Here is a 12,500-nt window from a genome sequence, read left to right as displayed (position 1 = left end):
GTTTTCCACCTTCTCTTTCGGTTTGCATTCTCTCTCTCTCTCTCTCTCTCTCTCTCTCTCTCTCTCTCTCTCTCTCTCTCTCTCTCTCTCTCTCTCTCTCGTTTTCTTTGAGTTTTCCACCTTCTCTTTCGGTTTGCATTTCGTGTTTATTTTTATTTTCTATTTTTTTTTTTATATCGTTCTCCGTTCGTCTTGTTCCTTTTATTGCTTCATGTTTCATTCTGTCTGTCTTCTTTGTGTATTTTTCATCTTTGTGTGTCTTTCGTTGTCCATTTTTCAGTCTTTCTTCTTTCTCGTCTTCGTTCGTTCGTTCCTTCGTTCGTTCCTTCCTTCATTCATCCATTCATTCATTTTTTCTTTTTTTCTTCCTTCGTTCCTTCCTTCACTCCTTATTTCCCTTTTTCCTTCTTCCTTCCTTACTTCACTCCTATCCCTTTTTACTTAATTCATTCATTCCTCTTCCATTCTTCTTTCGTTCTTTCGTTCCTTCCTTCTTTCCTTCCTTCTTTCCTTCCCTTCTTGCGTGCGTCCTTCCTTCCTTTCTTTATATTTCTTGCTTGCTTCCTTCCCTCCTTCCTTCCTCCTCCTTGCTTGCGTCTTTCCCTTCTTTATTTTTTCCCTCCCTCCTTCCCTCTCTCCTTTCCTCCCATGCACTCTTGTCTAGACACCACATACTCCAATTTCTAATTCAATTCATCCCCCCTTCCCTGCCTTCCTTCCCCCCACCATCTCTCCTCACTTTCCTTCTCTCCTTCCTTCCCTCCTTTCCTCCTCCTGCCTTCCACTTCACTCTTTCTCTATTTTTTTCCTTCCTCTCTCTCTCTCTCTTTCTTCCTCATTTCCTACATTCTTTTATCTTATTTTATCACCTCTTCTTTTTCTTTCTATCATCTTTTTTTTACCTTGTTTTATTATCTTATTTTCTCTTTCCATCATTTTTCGTTTCTTTTATCCTTCCTGTTGTCTTTTTTTCCCCTCTTGTTTTCCTAACCTTCCTTCTTTCCTCTCTGCTTCCCTTCATACCTTCTCTATTTCCTCTTTTCCTGCATTATTTATCTTTTCTTTTTCAGTCTTTTCAATTGTCTCTTTTTCCCTTTATCTCCCTGATCTTCCTTTCTTTTTTCCTTACTTACTCTTCCCTCTCTATTTTCTTCTTTTCTACTTGATTTACATCTCATTCTGTTTTTATTCACTCATTACTCTCGTCTCTCCCTTTCTCCTCTCTTATCTCCGTTTTCTATCTTCCTTCCTTCCTTCATTCTCCTTCTATCACTGCCTCCTTTCCTACATCCTTAATTTCTTTCCCTTACACATCCATCTCTCCTTTCTATCCTTCTTTCCTTCCTTCCTTCCTTCCTTCCTTCCTTCCTTCCTTCCTTCCTTCCTTCCTTCCTTCCTTCTCTCTCTCTCCCTTCCTTCGTCCTCTTCGTCCCTAAAACAGAGACAAGCCAATCCTCCTTCACTTAACGAGTCTTTAAGTGTGTGTGTGTGTGTGTGTGTGTGTGTGTGTGTGTGTGTGTGTGTGTTTATGCATTTTGTATCGCGTATTATTTTGTATCTTGTATTTTGCTGATATATGACTTTGGTTCTCCTTTGTCGATAAACTGTGTGTGTGTGTGTGTGTGTGTGTGTGTGTGTGTGTGTGTGTGTGTGTGTGTGTGTGTTTAAGGGGGGTGTGATTGGGGAAGATCAGTAGTTTTAAATTTAAGGAGTTTTGTAAAAGGTGAAAGAAAAACTGAGGATTGGTATTGGCTTACATATACAATTTTTTTTTTTTTACTCCTCTTTTTGTTTTTATTATGAGTGTGTGTGTTTCATTGTTATTTCATGTGTTTTTTACTTTACATTTTTTCATTAGTTCTGTTTGTTTCATATTCTTTTCATCTTTGCTTGTTTTCATTCCTTCAACTTTTTTTATTCGCATTTTGTGATATTCGAGTATAAATATTTACAAATCCTTGATACGTGGAAAGAAGAAAAGACCCTCACAAAGAAAAAAATAAGTAAATATGTGCATTCCTTGTTTTATTTTTCGTTTTTTGTTATTTTTTGTTTATAAGGGTGTGTTTCTTGGATGTTTCTTTTTTTTTCTCTCTCTCTCTGCAAATCGTTATCACTGTATTATTATTTTCTGTATGTTTACTTTGTTTTTTTATTAATCCTATTTATAGTATTTTATTCTATACGTGTTTTCTTTTTGCTTTTCTATTTCTTTTTTTATAACACTGGTATATCAACACTTCGAAATGCTTCATACGTAGAAAGAAAAAGATGCAAGAAAAACACGGAACGATGTCACGAATACAGCATGTTTATTATTATTATTATTATTATCATTATTATTATTATTATTATTATTATTATTATTATTATTATTATTATTATTATCATTATTATTATTATTATTTTACTTTTTTTACGTTTTTTCATTAATCGTTATATATATATATATATATATATATATATATATATATATATATATATATATATATATATATATATATATATATATATATATATATACTCTTCTTTGCTTATATACTCTTCTTTGCTTACTTTTCTTTTATTTTCAGTCCCTTTTCATAACATTCTTATAATAAACATGTTCAAATCCATGATATGTAGAAAGAAAAAAACAAAACAAAAAAGTAAACAAAAACAACACTAACAAATGCAAAAAGAAAAGGAAAAACAAAGCAAGAAACACTCAATAATATCACGAGAAAAGAAAACGAGTAAAGAGAAAGTAAAGAAACAACCCTGACAATATTAATAAACTCCCCTCTAATATACACACACTTACTTTCATTCACTCCCTAATATTTATTTCTTATTGCACGGGGTCTCGAACTGGGAACATGTCACTGTGGGAGGAGAGCCTTGTACACTTAGCCAGCAGGGAGGTGAGCCTTGTACACTTAGCCAGCAGGTGTTGTGGTCCTGCGGTGGTGCTGGTGGGGGTAATGGTGTGTGTGTGTCGAGGAAATGTTTATAGGGATGGAGGTGGTGGTGGTGGTGGTGGCAGTAGTGGTGGAGAGGTTAAGCTGTGGTGGTGATAATGTGGTTTCCTGTGTGGATGGGGTGGTGGTGATGGTGGTGTTTGTGAAAATATTAGTAGTAGTGCTTTCCGACGTAGTGGTGGTGACTGTAGTGGTGGTTTTGTTGGTGGTGACAGTGGTGGTGGTGGTGATGGTCGTGGTGATGGTGATGTAGTTGGCTGATGATGTTTAAAGTGTTGCTGGTGGAGCTTTGTGATGGTGATTGTTATGATGGTGGTGTCTGTGTTAGTGGCGATAGTGGTGTGTATGATTTTAAAGGTGGTGGTGGTGGTGGTGGTGGTGGTGGTGGTGGTGGTGGTGATGGGTATGGAGCACGAAGCAATTCTTGTCTTATTCACGATAATGGTGTGTTGTAACCTCTCTCTCTCTCTCTCTCTCTCTCTCTCTCTCTCTCTCTCTCTCTCTCTCTCTCTCTCTCTCTCTCTCTCTCTCTCTCTCTCTCTCTCTCTCTCTCTCTCTCTCTCTCTCTCTCTTGCCTTTAAGCCTGAGAAAGAGAGAGAGAGAGAGAGAGAGAGAGAGAGAGAGAGAGAGAGAGAGATAGAGGTATTTTTCCTCTCCCCTTCCAAACACTGTGTGGTTATCGAGGTAAAAGTGGGTATCTCTCTCTCTCTCTCTCTCTCTCTCTCTCTCTCTCTCTCTCTCTCTCTCTCTCTCTCTCTCTCTCTCTCTCTCTCTCTCTCTCTCTCTCTCTCTCTCTCTCTCTCTCTCTCTCTCTCTCTCTCTCTCTCTCTCTCTCTCTCTCTCTCTCTCTCTCTCTCTCTCTCTCTCTCTCTCTCTCTCTCTCTCTCTCTCTCTCTCTGTTGTCAAATTTCATTAAGTCATAACGTTACTTTGATGTTGCTGTTCTTGTCCTCGTTGTAGTTGTAGTTGTTGTTGTTGTTGTTGTTGTTGTTGTTGTTGTTGTTGTTGTTGTGTTCTTCCTTTCAGTTCTTGTTCTCTTTATTACTGTTAGTTGTTATTGTTATTTATGGTGGTTGTCTTCTTTTTTTCTTTCCTATTCACTCCACCCTAAATCCACAGCCACTTAGTCCTCCTCCTCTTCCTCTTCCTCTTCCTCTTCCTCTTCCTCCTCCTCCTCCTCTTCTTCATCTACATTGAGCTTGGAGATTAAGTTGCATTCTAATACACTTTTTTTCCTCCTCCTCCTCCTCCTCCTGGGAAGTGCACTTTTACAGTGGATTGAACGGAGCTGGGGCCTGATTGACTGCTGCCTCCCTCGTTAGCGCCAGGCAAGGCTGCCGCACCACCTCTTGACTTCCACACTGTGTCCACATTTACACTACATTACACTATATCCACACCCACAGATAACCCTGAGTTAACGGTCACTACTCCCACTTTTGACCTGTGACGGGTTGTGTTGTCTGGGGCTCTGACAACTATTGGTCACCATCGGGACTACCAGGGGTCAATGTTGCAGGGGGTAAACAGGGTACGGCGTCCCTCATAGGGAAAGTACTCTTACTCAGTGGAGTGAACGGAGCTGGGGCTTGATTGACTGCTACCTTCCTAGAAAGCGCCAGGCAAGGCTGCCGCACCACCCCACAGACTTTCACACTGTGGCTCCACCTACACACATAAACACCTCATTACATAAACGTCAAGCATATACACACTCCCCTCACAAACACAAGTAGACGTAGTCTGATACTTCGTTTCTCTGTCCCTAGAAATTCCATGTGGTTTTTCAATACCACATGGTACATTTCCATTTTCCGGCCAGCTTCGGCTGGTGGGATGGGTGGGTGGGGAGGAGCCTTCTACTTTACTATCCTGTCTCTCATACTATGTAGTTAGTATAGAATAGTTAACCAATCAACCTAGTAAGGATCCCAGGGTCTGTTGTTGCTTGGTCTTTCCTTTGTATTCCTTTGTATTCCTCCTCCTCCTCCTCCTCCTCCTCCTCCTCTCCTTTCGACTCTTCTTTCTCTTGCATCTTCGTTGTTGTTGATAACGGTGTGTGTGTGTGTGTGTGTGTGTGTGTGTGTGTGTGTGTGTGTGTGTGTGTGTGTGTGTGTGTGTGTGTTTTCTCTCTTCCTATAACAGTCTCTTCTTCCTTCCTTCATTTCCTCGTTTCCTTTTCGTGCTAATCCTCTCCCTCAATCTTCTCTTTCTTCCTCCCTTTCTCTTCGTCTCTCTGCTCTGTTGGATATTTAGCTCCATCTATTTTATTCTCTTCTTTCTCTCTTCATTCTTTTGTTTTTATTTTTCTCTCGTTTTTTTCTTTTATTGATTTGTTATGCTATTTATTTTCTCTTCCTTCACTTTGTTCCTTTTTTTTTTACTCTCTTTATATCTCCTTCTCTCTCTGTGTATTCACGATTTTTCATTTTCTCCTTCTATTCCTTCTCTTTGGTCTTTCTTCGTATTTCCTTTCCTTGATTGTCTTCCTTCCTCTCTTCCTCTTTACCGTCTTTTTTTTTTTTGTTATTATTACTGTTCACTCTTCCTTTGTTATCTCTGTTTTCTTCCCTTGTTCTTCTCCGTACTTTTAGGTCACTCTCTATCCTTCCTTTCTTCCTTCCTTCCTTCCTTCCTTCCTTCCTTCCTTCCTTCCTTTTGTTCTCTCCATCCACCCCTTTTACTATCGCTATCTCTTCCCTCTCTCCTTCCTTCCTTATTTCCTTACTTTCCTCTCTATCTCCATCAAATCTTTCCTTCCCCTCCTTCCTTCCTCCCTTTCTTCCTATCTCACTTTTTTGTATGTTCTTTTAATAGTTTTCTCTCTATGTTCCTGATTTTCCTTCCTTTTTTTATTCTTAATTCTTATTTTTCCTTCTTTCCTCTCCTTCCATTTTTATCTCATTTTCTATCCTTCTTTTCCTTTCTTCTTCACCACTTCCTTTTTTTCCTTCACACTTCTTTTCTTTCTTTTTTCGTTACCTTTTTTCCTTTCTTTTCCTCCCTCCTTTTATCTTTTCTTCATCTCCTTCCTTCTTTCTTCCCCATTCCTTTCTTCCTTCCTTTTCCTTCTCCATTCTTACCTTCATTTTTTTTCATTTCCTCTCTCTCTCTCTCTCTCTCTCTCTCTCTCTCTCTCTCTCTCTCTCTCTCTCTCTCTCTCTCTCTCTCTCTCTCTCTCTCTCTCTCTCTCTCTCTCTCTCTCTCTCTCAGTACCAGTCCCTTCCTCATTTACGTGGGAGAGAGAGAGAGAGAGAGAGAGAGAGAGAGAGAGAGAGAGAGAGAGAGAGAGAGAGAGGTGATTATGGTCTCTGATAAAGATTTAGGTCGGAAATCAGGAAGAAGGAAGGGAGAGAAGGGAGAAAGGAAGAAAAGGAAGAAGAGGAAGAACAAGAAGAAAGACGAGGAGGAGGTAGAGAAAATGATAATCCTGAAATGAGAATGATGTTAATGATGGTGTGAGAGAGAGAGAGAGAGAGAGAGAGAGAGAGAGAGAGAGAGAGAGAGAGAGAGAGAGAGAGAGAGAGATTAAGGGCCTCCAAAGCACCAGTGATAATGGGAGATAATGGGCTGGTGATGGGGTTAATAATAAATAATAATGGTGATTCAAAAATATAATACAGTGATAGAAGGTCACCATTATCATTTTCTATTTCCTGTCCTCCCGTTTTCTTTTTGTCATTCTTAGGGGAAACTTTACGAATTCAGTATTTTGAAGGTTAGGGAGAGAACAGGGAGAGAGGGAAGGAATGAGGGGAAGTGTGAATAGACGAGAGTGAGGGAGAAAGGGAGAGGAAAGGAAGAGGAGAGAAGTTGAGAGAAGTCTGACTGTGAGAGAAGAGAGTGAATGAGAATGAGAGAACGGACGGAGGGAAAGGGGAAGGAAAGGAAAACAAAAAAGCAGAAGAGTAGGAATCACGGAAGGGGTGAGGGAAGAGGAGGAGGAGGAGGTGAAGGGAAGGAGTGAGAGATGGAATAGGAATGAAGACTGGAATAATTAAGGAAGGGTTGATGTCGCTATGTTTTCTGAAAGTCGGATTGTGTTGGGGCGCAAAAATGAAGGTGAGTGAGAGTGTGGAGGAAGACTGAGAAACAAAGAACACAAAGGAAGAACAAACAGCAACATACCTGGTGGTCCTTTAAGAGGCTGCAATGGATACGTTTCACTGTATATTTTAAAGTAAGAGGTACACGGGGTGATAAAGATGGAAATAGGGTAGTAAGATGTAAGCAGAGGTACAATCAAAGTAAGTGTAGGATAGAAAAGACAGACTTATAGTAGTGCAACTTGAAATAGGATAGTAAATAGACATGGGATGGTAAAAATAAGCATAGAATAGTTAAAAGTAAACACAGAGAAAGCAAAATTAAACGCGTAATCCTCCTTTACCACTGTCCCAATTACCAATCCTATTTACTGATCATAATTACAGAAAAAGACAAAGAATGATAAAAAAAAAAAAAGTCAAAACATCAAATACTAACATAGGATTTTAAAGCATATATAGGATAGTAGGAGTAGTCACAGGAATGCAAAAACAGACATTAAATAGTAAATGAAATAGATAGACAGTACTAAAGATAGACATAGAAAGCTGGGAAAATAGATATAGGATAGTAAATGTTGGCGTAAGATAATGAGTACAAGGAAAACAGCAGAATATTATTACGGTTAATAGGAATAATGTAGAGAGGAGGAGGAAGAGGAGGAGGAGGAGGAGAGTAAAGTCAGTGTTGGTTTTCAGAGGAGGATAATTGGATGGATATAGCTTGGATACGGATACCGCGTCTCTCTCTCTCTCTCTCTCTCTCTCTCTCTCTCTCTCTCTCTCTCTCTCTCTCTCTCTCTCTCTCTCTCTCTCTCTCTCTCTCTCTCTCTCTCTCTCTCTCTACCTGCGTGTGTTGGGCATCGTTTCTTGCTTTTATGTATTTATTTTATTTTTTTCTTTAAGGTGTTTGAAATGTTTGGTACTGAACCAGATTCCAGATATTCTACCGCCACCATCACAGGAAAGAATGAAAAGGAAAAAGAAAAAGAAAAGGATCAGCCAGCACCACCACCACCACCACCACCACCACCACCACTCATAAATTTTGAACCTGTCCAGCTCACAAACATACAGAAGGCTTCAATTTCCTTTACCATCTTCACACACACACACACACACACACACACACACACACACACACACACACACACACACACACACACACAAAATAAAAAGTACACAAACAAAATAAGGTTAAAAAGAAGCGAAAATAAACCTTCAACCAAAAAGGAAAAAAAGGAAAAATCTATCATGTTCTAGAATTTTTTTTTTTTCTCTCTCTCACAGTATTTCCTTTTTTTTTCTTTTTTTAGCTTTGTCCCTTTTTTTATACCCCCGAAAAATACCAGACTTCACTGAAATGTCACTCTTACCCTTTATTTCATTTTATATATTTTTTTTTTGTTTTTTTGTTTTTTTGTTTTTGCTTAACGTGCCTGATTCGAAAAAAAAAAGTCAAAGAAGAAAAAAAATGGAAAGTTTAAATGTCCAAAAACGGAAATAAAAAAATACATCGGGCCTTAATCAGAAGAGCTAAATACGTGTGATGGATGAACACGAGGGAGCGAAGAAAAAAAGAAAAACAGGGAAAAAGTGTAGGAAAAAAATGAAAAAAATGTGATTACCTCGCAGTAGTTTTGTTCGGTACTAAATATTTATAGATCCCTTCACTTACTTTTTTTTTTTTTTTTTACTGTTCTCTGACGTATGTTGCTGGAGAGAGAGAGAGAGAGAGAGAGAGAGAGAGAGAGAGAGAGAGAGAGAGAGAGAGAGAGAGAGAGAGAGAGAGAGATGACTATAGTTAATTTTGCTGGGAGAGGGAATAGGTGAAAGCATGGAAAATGAAAGAACAATGGAAGTAAAAAAATAAAAGTGAGAAAGAGGGAGATAGATGGAAAAGAGAAAGATGAACGAAAAAAAAATGCACATTAAAATAATCAGAATAGCCTATTACAGAGAGAGAGAGAGAGAGAGAGAGAGAGAGAGAGAGAGAGAGAGAGAGAGAGAGAGAGGGTGGGGGGAGTGGGAGGGATAAAGATGAGCTGTTAATTAAGTGTTGTTTATGCAAATACAGCGTCACAGCATCACGGTCTCGTATTGTTTCGCCGCTCCTGCATCTTGATTACCTGTATATTAGATTCTCTCTCTCTCTCTCTCTCTCTCTCTCTCTCTCTCTCTCTCTCTCTCTCTCTCTCTCTCTCTCTCTCTCTCTCTCTCTCTCTCTCTCTCTCTCTCTCTCTCTCTCATTAGTACATTTCGTCATATTACTACACTTCGTTTCGCTATTAAAGACAAGAAGTGCCAAGGACGAATTGAGTGAAGTACTGGAGGAGATATACAGCTGGCTACCCTGACCTGACCTATGACCTAATTTGACTTGACCTGAATTGTCCATCGTTTTTCAATATTTTTTTTTTTTTTTGTGATATTGTTTGTTAATTTTTGGGAATGGCATCTTCAGTGAACCTTTATTTTATTTATTTATTTTATTTTATTTTTTTGCAGCGTTTTTGTTACCCTTATCCAGTTAATCTCTCTTACATTATAGGAAAAAAAAATTCGTGAGTTATAAATCGTTCCGTTTCTATTGTTTGTATAATTTCTTTCCAGGTCGGCATTTGAAGGTAGAATAATGAATACCACGTAGGAGATTATTCTGTGCATCTGTTGGTTTAATGTCAGTAACGTGTGTGTGTGTGTGTGTGTGTGTGTGTGTGTCGTTTTGTCGCAGTTCACTCACCGCCGCCTCACTAAACCATCAATGACCAGTGATGTGTTGGTAATAATGAAGGCAACTCGTGCCAAACCTCACCACTGAACTGAATCAACCCTCTCAACTTTGCTCTACACATGACATTATTTTTTCACTTTACAAGTCGTTTCCTCCCACGCACACAGACTCTTAAGCTGATCCACGGCATGTAAGAGCTAATACAAGAATCAAAATTGAACTTCTCACCTCCTGCACCTGCAAAGTAAAACACGTGTTCCTAGTTGAGTTAATCTGTGACTGGTACGGATGAATAAGAGTGTTGTGTTGTAAGTTTATGGTATAATCTCAAATATCTTTTTTTCTTTCATTCGATGCACCAAAAACTGCAGTAAATCCTTTTCCTCTCTTTTCTTCAGTTTCTCCATCTTCTCTCTACTGTCTTGTCTTGATTAAAATGAAGTGTTTGTGGTTGTTGGTTGTCTGGAGACCGGCTTGGGAGGCCACACTGAACTGGTATGAGTTCGAAGATAGCATTATAAAGTTCATTGCAAAATTGAACAAAGAGACAAGAACATCAGTAAAGAAGGGCACAATCGTCACCGAAGAATTTAATACAGGAAGAGGAATCCTGCAGGCGCCCCCATTATCGCCGCATCTATTCAATATATACTTAGAGTTAATTATGGGAGAACCCGTAGAACATAATGAAGGGAGTGGGCTGTCCATAGGCGGCCAGTACATCACCGATCCTTTGTGTGCCGATGACATAGTATTGGTATCCGAATCAGCTCAGGAACTTCATGAAATAGCAAGTAGCGTGGAGGGAACCTGTAGTAAATATGAAATGAAAATGCATGTACAGAAGAAGAGAAATTAAATGAAAAGTGTTACAGCAGTTAAAGGCATGATAGCTTCCTGCGTTTTGTCGTCCTCATTTTTGTTCTCAGTTCGAAGAGACAAACAAGGCAGCGAAGATTGTGTACACTGAAAATTAAATGGAAAAATACCTGCCAAACATCACCTTGGTGCGTGTCCGGCAAGACGTCTCAGCGTGAGTCGTGAATCCTCTCCGTGTTTTCTTGGTGTTGATTGGTCCAAGTGGAAGGCAATCAGTCGAGCTCTTAGCTACAAACACGTCTATTTTTCCGTGACTTGCTTTTCATCCTTAATCATTTCACTGCCATTTGGCGCACCTCTTCTCGCTAACCACTCCAAGGCATCATTTATTTTTGTTCTACAGCTACTTATAAATACCATACTACTATAAATTATAAAATTTCTTCTTTCTTGGGTGAGCCTATAAAGACTGGAGGCATTGTTTTTAGTGTTGTGAATTGTTGTCTATTGCAGTGAAAGAGTCAAGACCACATTATAAACATCTCATAGTTGTGTCTTTCACATGGAGCTTTCAAGAGTGTTTTCATGATTATAGCGGTGATATAGCAAGGGTTTTGCATCATCAAAAGGACAAGCACTCGAAAAAAAACGCCACTAATCATGTTTGTAGCTTTTGGAAGTAATGCTAATGAGATTCCTACGTATTTATAAAAACGAGTCTTAAAAATAATTGAATGATATCAAAGAAAAACACATTAGGGATTAAAAAGATGAAAAAAATAACTTAGGGAAAATAGGTGAGCTTGTAACCTGGATTCTGATTGACCTGTTGCCACTCAAGTTAGGGGAGTGAGACGCCTTGCTGTCCAAGTGTGGTGCTGGGGTGAGTGACTTTCCTCGGCGCTCTGTGACACGACACGAAATGCAAGGTGTGGCGGTACTTTGAGTATTAATCTTCTGGCTGCTAATGGCCCTCGCACTTGTTTTATAGATGATTGATTGATTTCACTTATTTTGGTCATGAAGCAATCTACATTCGGTTTTTTACAATGATGGTAATGCAACCACGTCCAGTAAGCTACAGCTGAAAAAACAAAAATTCTCCAAGTTGTGGAGACAGCAAGGGACAGGTTGTGGCCTCTCTCTCTCTCTCTCTCTCTCTCTCTCTCTCTCTCTCTCTCTCTCTCTCTCTCTCTCTCTCTCTCTCTCTCTCTCTCTCTCTCTCTCTCTCTCTCTCTCTCTCTCTCTCTCTCTCTCTACAAATAATCGCAACGTGCCCTATACTCGTACATGTTACATAAGTAATATGAAAGGGAGTGAGACATTGGGTAAGTAACGTGTACGGAAAAATGAAGCTATAAAATTAAAATTAGAGAGAGAGAGAGAGAGAGAGAGAGAGAGAGAGAGAGAGAGAGAGACCGGAAACATCAATTTAATTTCAATCCAACTGCTTTCTCATTTTCCTCTTCATTTCCCTTTTAATCACATCACATCATCTCCATCCTCCTCCTCCTCCTCCTCCTCCTCCTCCTCCTCCTCCTCCTCCTCCTCCTCCTCCTCCTCCTCCTCCTCCTCCTCCTCCTCCTCCTCCTCCTCCTCCTCCTTCTTCTGCTCCTGCGCTGCCATTTAATGAGGTTAACGAGGTAATGAGGTAGTTGATGTGTAACCGTGATAGGGATAAGTAGGTGAAGGATCTCTCCAGAATCAGGTCATTCCAAACTCTGAGCTCAGCCTTCTGTATTGTGTCCCCTTCCTGCAACTGTCATGGCGGGACTGTTGCTTTTCTTGTCGTAATTTTATTTTATTTTTTATCTCTTTTATTCATTTTCTTTCTTTCAATTCACCAAAAAAATCTTAATCCAAGTCTTTTTCTCTGTTTTCCTCTTTTTCTTTCTTTTCTTTCTTTTCTTCTTATTCGATGCGTCAAAGTCCCATTCAATC

At 39.4% G+C, this 12,500-nt stretch overlaps 1 long non-coding RNA gene across 2 annotated transcripts in view; it reads left to right on the top strand.

The window, feature by feature from the left end:
- LOC135101840 (uncharacterized) overlaps nt 1–12,500 on the top strand; it is a 213,146-nt gene that overhangs the window by 199,707 nt on the left and 939 nt on the right. Inside the window, exon 5 of one of the 2 annotated variants that reach the window (XR_010269394.1) lies at nt 9,620–9,686. The exons of the other annotated variant lie outside the window; for it this stretch is intronic. This is a non-coding gene — a long non-coding RNA (uncharacterized LOC135101840). The remainder of the gene's footprint in view (nt 1–9,619; nt 9,687–12,500) is intronic. 2 annotated transcript variants of the gene reach the window in all.

This window comes from Scylla paramamosain, chromosome 7 (genome assembly GCF_035594125.1).
Source record: "Scylla paramamosain isolate STU-SP2022 chromosome 7, ASM3559412v1, whole genome shotgun sequence".
Lineage (NCBI taxonomy): Eukaryota > Metazoa > Arthropoda > Malacostraca > Decapoda > Portunidae > Scylla > Scylla paramamosain.
This window is presented reverse-complemented; position numbering and strand designations above follow the sequence as displayed.